Here is an 8,876-nt window from a genome sequence, read left to right as displayed (position 1 = left end):
TTTTACAATGATATCTCTGCTACTGGATAGAAAACACACTAGATGTACTTTCATTTGCCACGGCACATCTGTTGCAAATATTTTCCCCAGTCTGTTGTTTGTCCATTGAATTTATAGCAGTTTGTATAAAGTATTTAAAAATGAAGATACTGTGTCGTTAAAAACATCTTTTGAGTTTTCTTGTCTGGCTAGGGAAAAGTTCCTAATCCAAAACCAAGGATATAGAAAAATATGAATATTCCCTAATACTTTTGAATATTTTTTCCATTGTTTAAGTTACAGATCACAAGTGTTAGAAATACAGATTCTTTTCTTTCTTTCCTTGTTTCTTTCTTCTTTCTTTTTTTTTTTTTTTTTTTTGGTTCAGAGGCTCATTTTGTCACCCTCAGTAGAGTGCTGCAACATCATAGCTCACAGCAACCTCAAACTCTTGGGCTTAAGCAATCCTCTTGCCTCAGCCTCCCGAGTACCTCAGACTATAGGCGGCCACCACAATGCCTGGCTCTTGTTTTAGAGACAGGTGTCTTGCTCTTGCTCAGGGTGATCTTGAACTCCTGAGCTCAAGCAACCCACCCTGCTTGGCTTCCCAGAATCTTATCTGGCAACACAAAACATTGTTCCCTTTCTCCACCTCAGCTAGTTTAGAATCACATTTAAGTACATATTTAATTCTATTGATTTGTTTGGTTAATAGTTTGGACCTTCTGGGATGCAAAACTATTTTATTTCTCAGGAAAGGAAGATAAAGAGTAAGAAATCCCTGACTCAGCACCTTTTCCCTCCCCTGTGCCACACATATGAAATGACAATACACAATGAAATCTTATGTATAAGAGTAAGGATTGTTTCTCATTTTAGGACTATGCACTAATATATAGAGATAAATACATAGAAAGGCTTGCTTTTAAAGACAATACGTTGTCTATTTATACAATTATAAGTATGTTAAAGGCAACATTAATTTGGGAAAAATAAGAGGGGAAAGCAACAGTAAAAATGTTCTTCACATTGGATCCTGCAGATATTCACTCTCTGTAAGTCTGTAAGATCCAAATCTATTGGCGGGTTAAAATGAATGCTTCAATATGAGACCTGTTTCTACTAAAAAGAGAAAAACTAGCTAGACATTATGGTAGGCTCCTATAGACCCAGCTATTTGGGAGGCTGAGACCAGGGGATCTCTTGAGCCCGAAAGTCTCAGGTTACTGTGAGCTATGACACCACCACACTCTACCCAGGGCACAGAGTGACACTCTGTTCCCTCCCCGCCAAATTTCTTATTCCTGATTTACTAATTCAAATAATGTATGAATACTAGAAATCAGATAACTCCCGTTGTTTCATATTTCACTGACCTATTTTCTCACCTTTCACATACACACACATTCACACAACTGTGCTAAAACCTTGGTTATATGCCTTATAAAATTTCAGTCTGACCCACTTCTTGTATTCATGTAGGCAGACTCTAAAATCAGAATAGATACAGTGCCAGATGTAACTATGGTCAGTGTCCTTAGTAATAGAGGGGAACAATGACCTGGATAATGAAATAAAGCTGGAATGCTGTCTCTACGGTGTCAGGTGGAATGGTGGTGACAGCTGTCAGGATGAAATACGTGAGTGGGCAGGAAATGTGCCCGCCCTAAAGTCCTGGCCTGAATAGTTTCCTCCTTAATGGTTCTTGGAAACATCCAGGTGTAAGTTTCTATGCTGTAGCCTTTTCCTTCTGTTTCATTTTCTTTTCAACTTTCACATCCCCTACAGAGAGAGAGAATCGCCTCTGCTCTTCCCAACAACCTTTGATTACCTGTTCGAGGGACATCAAAACCTCACCAACACCCACAGGTGTCCTATTAGGGGAAAGGCAGCATGCACTGTGGCCTTTGCTACCATTAAAACAACCCTGCATGGGAAAAGATGAAAAAAGAAGATCATGTTTTCTTCCAATCACAGTTTATGGGGCAAACTAGCAAAGCCACTTGGTGCCAGAGTTTTATAAATGCCCGCAGGCATATTCTTACCTTGTCCCACAACAGGGGTCCCCAGGAGAATATCCTGCCCATTAGTGCTCCAGGCCCATAGCCTGGAGCCACCCTCAGCTATGGGTCTGTGGTTATGCCCTAGGCCACTTAGATTCATGCTCTTTCCCTTGTTATGGCTGCGGGAGTCCATGTGCTTTTTTCACTTTTTAACTGAGGGCACCCCCCTCCCCTCTATGTCACACACACACAACAGCTATACAAACAGCTAATGTCTCTGAAGTTTCGTCTTTTTTCTTTTTTTTTTTTTAACTGGAGATAAAGTCTTACTCTGTCACCCAGGCTAGAGTTCCTTGGCATCAGCCTAGCTCACAGCAACCTCAAACCATGGGTTCATGCAATCCTCCTGCCTCAGCCTTGAACTACAGGTGCCTGCCACAACACCCAGCTAATTTTTCTTTTTTCTTTTTGAGGCAGAGCCTCAAGCTGTCCCCCTGGGTAGAGTGCTATGGCATAGCTCACAGCAACCTCCAACTCCTAGGCTCAAGCGAGTCTCCTGCCTCCCCCTCCCAAGTTGCTGGGACCACAGGCGCCCGCCACAATGCCCAGCTAGTTTGTTTTTTTGGTTGTAGCCATCATTGTTGTTTGACAGGCCCTGGGCTGGATTCGAACCCACCACCTTAGGAGTATGTGGCTGGCGCCCCAGCCACTTGAGCCACAGGCGCTGAGCCTAATTTTTCTATTTTTAGTTTCTATGAGGTCTCATTCTTGCCCAGGTTGGTCTTGAAATCCTGAGCTCAAATGATCCTCCAGCCTTGGCCTCCCAAGGTGCTAGGATTATAAGCATGAGCCACCATGCCCGGCTGTTTCCTTTTTCTTTGTAGTGTTAAAGATGAACACATTTGCCCTTTCCATTTTCAGATTTTTATTCTACTCACACTGGAGAAACACTCATTGAGAAATCAATAATGCCACAGAATCATACAAAATGCTGACTTTCTTGGTCCCCAGGCTGTTGATCCTGCTTCACAAAACCCAGAAGATCAGGTCAACTCATCTAAATTGTTCTTTTTTTCCAACATGTTCATCTTTAAAGTAAAAGTATCCCTTCTTCCAAGATCTTTTTTCCAAGATTGCCCCTTATTTTTTGTAGGCCAAATAGCAACCTCCGGCCTCCACAGGTAGCATACTTTTGGATGTCTTCTTCTGCTCTCCTTCAGCTCTAACTGGGTAAGGAGAAGAGGCCACCAGATTCAATCATAGTGTAAATTTCAAAAAAAAAATTCCTTTGATATATGTACATATCTTTGAGACATATCTTGGATAGTTGCATTTTCTGAAGAAATGAGAAAAATAAACTTGGCAAGTTCAGGAGTGGCCTAACAGTAAATGCAATCCTGACCTTGTCCTTTGTTCATAATCAGACCCAAGAAACTACCCGCATGGAGGGAAAAGACCCGAATGTTTGGGAGACTAATGCAGGAAGATCACTTGAGCCTGTGAGTTAGAGACCAGCATGAAAAGACCCCTGTCCCTAAAAAAAATAAAAAAATATATTTAACCAGGTCTGGCGGCATCTGCCTGTAGTTATTGCTACTTGAGAATATGAGCCTGGGAGTTGGAGGTTGCAGTGAGCTGTGATTGCACCATTGCACTCCAGACTGGGCAATAGAGTGAGACTGTATCTCAAAAAAAAAAGAAAGGAAGGAAGGAAGAAAGAAAGAAAGAAAGAAAGGAAGGAAGGAAGGAAGGAAGGAAGGAAGGAAGGAAGGAAGGAAGACATCCAATATCCAGATGTAAACACTAGCAGTGCCTGGGGTGGCTGGGCCATGGGAGTCACACAGGGGTGCTCAGGCTTCTTGGCCCAGCTGCAAGCAGGTAGGAAGGACACTTTGCCTCCAGGAGTATCTACCCATGTGAGAGCCATCTCTGGGGGATGCTGGGTGTCACTGAAGTTGACATGCCGGGGGGTGGTGTGATCCACAGTTGTGTCCTGAGAGGCTAGTCTGGAATGGGCCCCTCGCCACCCCCGATCACCACCCATCTGCTCATATCAAGCAGGTGTGCCTCTCAGACAAACCACAGAATCTGGAGGGATTGATGTCCATCTCTAGTGTTCCCTTAAAACGTCTTCCTCACATTTCTCTCTCATTTTTATGTCTTAATTCAGTTACCAAAAAGGTACATATTATGGATCTATTGTACAAGGTAGAAGGGTATGTTCTAAACAGATATTAAAAGACACCAGGTCTACCATCAAGTACCTTACACTCTCATGGGGTTTACGGAAAACAAATACATTTTAAAATTCAGAGTTCAATGTGGCAGCTAAAAGTGTGCACAGGGTGCTCTGATAAAAAAGAAGGAGGCACAGCCAGCCGAGGAAAGGTAAGACTTAGTATCGAGAAGTCAGGGGAGGGCAGTGGTGGGGAGTCAAGGAAGGTTCCCCGACTGAAGGTGAAAAAGGCTGAGCTGAGTGAGGAAGCATCAGGCATTAGGGGTTTGGACCAAGAGATAAACAACCAGTTTGAGGAATGAGCTGGGAGCCATGTCATGAAAGATGCATATAATGCTGAAATATGGAGATTATACCCTAAAATGCGTGGTTAGACCCAAAGTGATTTTTGTTATAAAATATACTAAGATAAACTGTATCTTTTTAACCAGTTTTTATGTACATTTGGTGTTATTAAGTACATTCACTGTTGCAACCACCATCACCGCCGACCTCCAGAACATGTCCATCTCCCCCGTGAAATGTTGGGCCCATTAAACACCAACTGCCCATTCTCCCTCTCCCAAATCCCCTAGCAAACAATGTTTTACTCTCTGCCTTTATGTACTCTAGGGACCTCGCATAAGTGAAATCATAAACTACTTATCGTTTTGTGGGTGTCTCATTTCACTCAGTATAAAGTCTTTGAGGTTCATCCATACTGAAGTACATTCCCACAGAGATGTCCAACCATTTTTCTTTTCTACTGTGCATTGGAAAAAGAAAAATAGTCTTGGGCTGCACACTAAATACACAAACATTAATGACAGCTCATGAGCAAAAGAAAAGGTCTATGCATGATTTCCATGATATCTGCCACCACAGATAAGCAAAAAATTTCTCACATAACCTACATGTGGCCCACTGGCTGCAGGTTGGACACCCCTTTAAAGCTATTATTGCCTCTTTTTTAGTTGTTCAGGGAAAATAAGACCCTGACGTGGTCCTGGATAGAGAAGTGAAGGATACAGAAGAAAACTCACAGCCCTGAGACCACAGTGAGAAAATGAGCATTTCTTTCTCTTTCTCTGATCTCATAAAGCCCAATGCGTTCTCCTTAAATAAATCAATAAACATTGCTCACACTAATCATTGGCTTAATTATCTCTTTCTTAGGATATTTTATTTACTTTTTTTTTGAGTTTTTTAAAATTGCAGATTGATATGAGGGTACAGATGTTTAGGTTACATTGTTTTCATTTCTAGGGTAAAGTAGATTGTATTTAGGGCTCAATTGTAGTTGAGCCCTTCACGCAGGGAGCGTGCTAAGCACCCTCACATCATGCACATTAGGTGAGATCCCACCAATTACCCTGCGCCTTTGTCCTCCCTCCTCTCCTCCCCACCCCCTCATTAGACTGTACTTGTGTTTTTCTTTTGTGTGGGCTTGTAGTTATATATTGGTTTCATAATATTATTGAGTACTTATTTTTTCATTCTTGTGATACTTCACTAAGAAGACTGTGCTTCAACGCCATTTAGGTAAATATAAAAGATGTAAAATCTCTACCTTTTCTTATGGCTGAATAGTAAGTACTCCACAGTATGCATATACCACAATTTATTAATCCATTCATGGGTTGACAGGCACTTGGGTCGTTTTCACAACTTGGCAATTGTGAATTGAGCTGCAATAAACATTGTAGTGCAAATGTCCTTGTGGTAAGATGATGTTTTCTCTTTTGGGTATATACCTAGTAATGGGATTGCAGGATCAAATGGAAAGTCCACTTTTAGTACTTTGAGAATTCTTCTTAGGAGATTTTAAACAGTAAATAATTAATATAGTAGAACTCCACAGTTGACCACCTCCTTAAACTGACCTAATTTTCACACACTGGACATGCACCACATGTACATATTATTACAGTAGGCCTAGTTCCTTATGTTGACCTTTGTATGTTGATGAGTTTGTTATAGTCCCCTGAGTGGTCAACTTATGGAGTTTTACTGCACATCAGAGAGTAATCTAACTCAAGTTAAACTGGTCAGAACCAAAATATATGCTTAAAATATGAGAAGTTTTGTCCTTCTCTCTACAACATGCCTTTTCATTTTCCAAAAAGGAATATTTAGAAGATATTATAAAAAAATGTAACCAAGAAATTAAAGACAGAAAATACCCTAGTAAGGAGAAATAATGAGGATGGCTTTGTGGTAATTAATACAAGGAACAATGTTATAACCCCATAAATGTTTCTAAGTATGGGGAAACAGCACTAAATATTATACTAAAATGACTCTATGTCACTTTTCAAACCCTTTAGATTATTAATTATTAGGAGAGGTCAAGAAATTTTAAAGTATAAGTATTTTTACTAGGAGATTATACATTTCATATGATACAGGTTATTACCATGAAAGTAGCAAATCTTTGTTGGCAATTAGGATTTGATCATCAGAAGAGAAATAGAGCTGAGACTTTTGGGGTTTTCATGAAGATTTTAACTGAGTAAGCTTTTTCTTTCTTCTTTGTTTTTAGATTGATGTTTCTTTTACTACCCAGCAGTGAAACACACTGCCAAGTTTACTTATTCACTCGGTCAATAAAAGCAGGTTTTGAAAGTAGTGCTTTTGTAGACTTGATGTTAGAAGTTGTTTCCCTCTCTCTCATCCCTGGGAAATGATCTAGCATCCAAATATAAGGAAACAACATTTGGGGAAAGAACTGACAAGGTGTTATGCTGCGGTGGGAGGGAGAGGGGGATGAACACTCCTCTCAGAAAACAATGTTGTTTCTAGTAAATAAAGGTGCAGGCTGGTAGATGACAGTTTATGGGAAGAAAGAGTTGTTTCAAACTCTCCAGTAGGATTTTACACTGAAAAAGTGCCTTTAATAAAAAGCACATATGTGAGATACAATGTCATATAATGAACAGTACACAAGTTTCTTTTGCAAAGTTATATCAAAATAATAGGCGATGTTGAAGTTGTATGTTTTAGTTTTTGCTGCCAGATTTACCTCTGCCTGATCCCCAGTTTGACTGGGACTTTTGGTTTTCAGAAACCAATTCAGTTACTACATGTAGAAAAGAAAAATCTATTTCATGGTTAGTATATTAGGGGAGTCGACAGTCCCAAGATTCTGCTTGTGAAGTAGCAGTGAGTGCTACAATAGCCACTGTGATGGCACCACTTATTATAATTACTGAATTTGAAAAAGAAAAGCCTAAAATCATTTTTAAAAAGCACTAATGTCAATAGGAAAATGGAAAAACGGCATGAACAACAATTCATGGAAAAAATGTAAATGACCAATAAGCATGAGAAAAAACATATTCAACCTCCCAGAGGTAAAATAAATATATTCTAATATAACAACATCATAGCATTTTGCCTATTAAATTAGTAGATATAAAAAGAACTGATGATGATGCCCAAGTTCAGCAAAGTTAGTGGGAATGTTTAATTAGTATAGACTTTTTGAAAAGCAATTTGAAATGTATATACAGGATCCTTTAAAATGTATCACTTTAGTCCCATAAACCCTTGCTGGAAGCCATACTAAAAAAATATAAAATTGTGCAAAGATTTATTTACAAATAATATAAACAATTAGGATATAAGAAATGGGTATTCTAAATGTACAACAATTAAAAAAGTTAAATTGTGGCTTTTGTAATCTACGGAATATCATTCTCTTATTAAAAATTGTTAATGAAGTGGGGAAATGCTCATGCCACAATTTTAGATCAAAACAGAAAGATATAAAATTATTGACATAATCTGACTCTGGTTTATAAAAAAATGGCAGATCCATATATATGTAAACTAATCCTAAATTAATAAAAATTAAAATTATTATGTGTATTAGAGAAAAGAAAAATGACAGAATAATACATTTACATTTTTAATCAAAATTTCCCCTGTTCAAATAAAGATAAGAAAAAGAATAGGAAATAAATATGTCAAAGTTAAATCAAAGGTGACTGTAATTTATTTTTGTACCTTTCTGTGTTTTCCAACTTTTCTGTAGTGAGTATGTATCTGTTAATATTTATTTGGCTGCTGCTTAAGAAACAACATAAATTTATTGCCTTTCTTATCCCAATTTCTAGGCTAGGCATTGCCTCAAGAGTGGCTAAATAAATGTAGGGACTCAAAGGAGTTTAGCAGGATTCTATTTCACTCCTCCTAAGTTACACTTCCCTTGTTGAATTCTCACAAAGCCTCTCCCTTATGAGTCACAGTATTAGGGCCTATTTATTTTCAGATTCAAGTCCACATAAACAGCAAAATTTGGGAGATCCATTCTGATTGGTCTGCCTTGAGTCATGTGTTCAAAATGAACCAATCATATGACAGTGGACACTGCATTAATTCATTCCCATCAGTGTTATGTCATTTTCCCCCTCTTGGATTCCTGCTCAAGCTGTGTCTAATAAAGGTAAGGGAGATACAGCTCCATGCCTGTAGCTCAGCAGCTAGGGCACCAGCCACATACATGGGAGCTGGTGGGTTTAAACTCAGTCTGGGCCTGCCAAACAACTACAACCAAAGAATAGCCAGGGGGTGTGGTGGGTGCCTGTAGTCTCAGCTACTCGGGAGGCTGAGGCAAGAGAATCTCTTAAGCCCAAGAGTTTGAGGTTGCTGTGAGCTGTGACACTACAGCACTCTAC

The sequence above is a fragment of the Otolemur garnettii genome, unplaced genomic scaffold (genome assembly GCF_000181295.1).
Source record: "Otolemur garnettii isolate 467f Iridium unplaced genomic scaffold, OtoGar3 scaffold00167, whole genome shotgun sequence".
Lineage (NCBI taxonomy): Eukaryota > Metazoa > Chordata > Mammalia > Primates > Galagidae > Otolemur > Otolemur garnettii.
The sequence above is the reverse complement of the archived record's forward strand: the minus strand, read 5'-3'. Positions refer to the sequence as shown.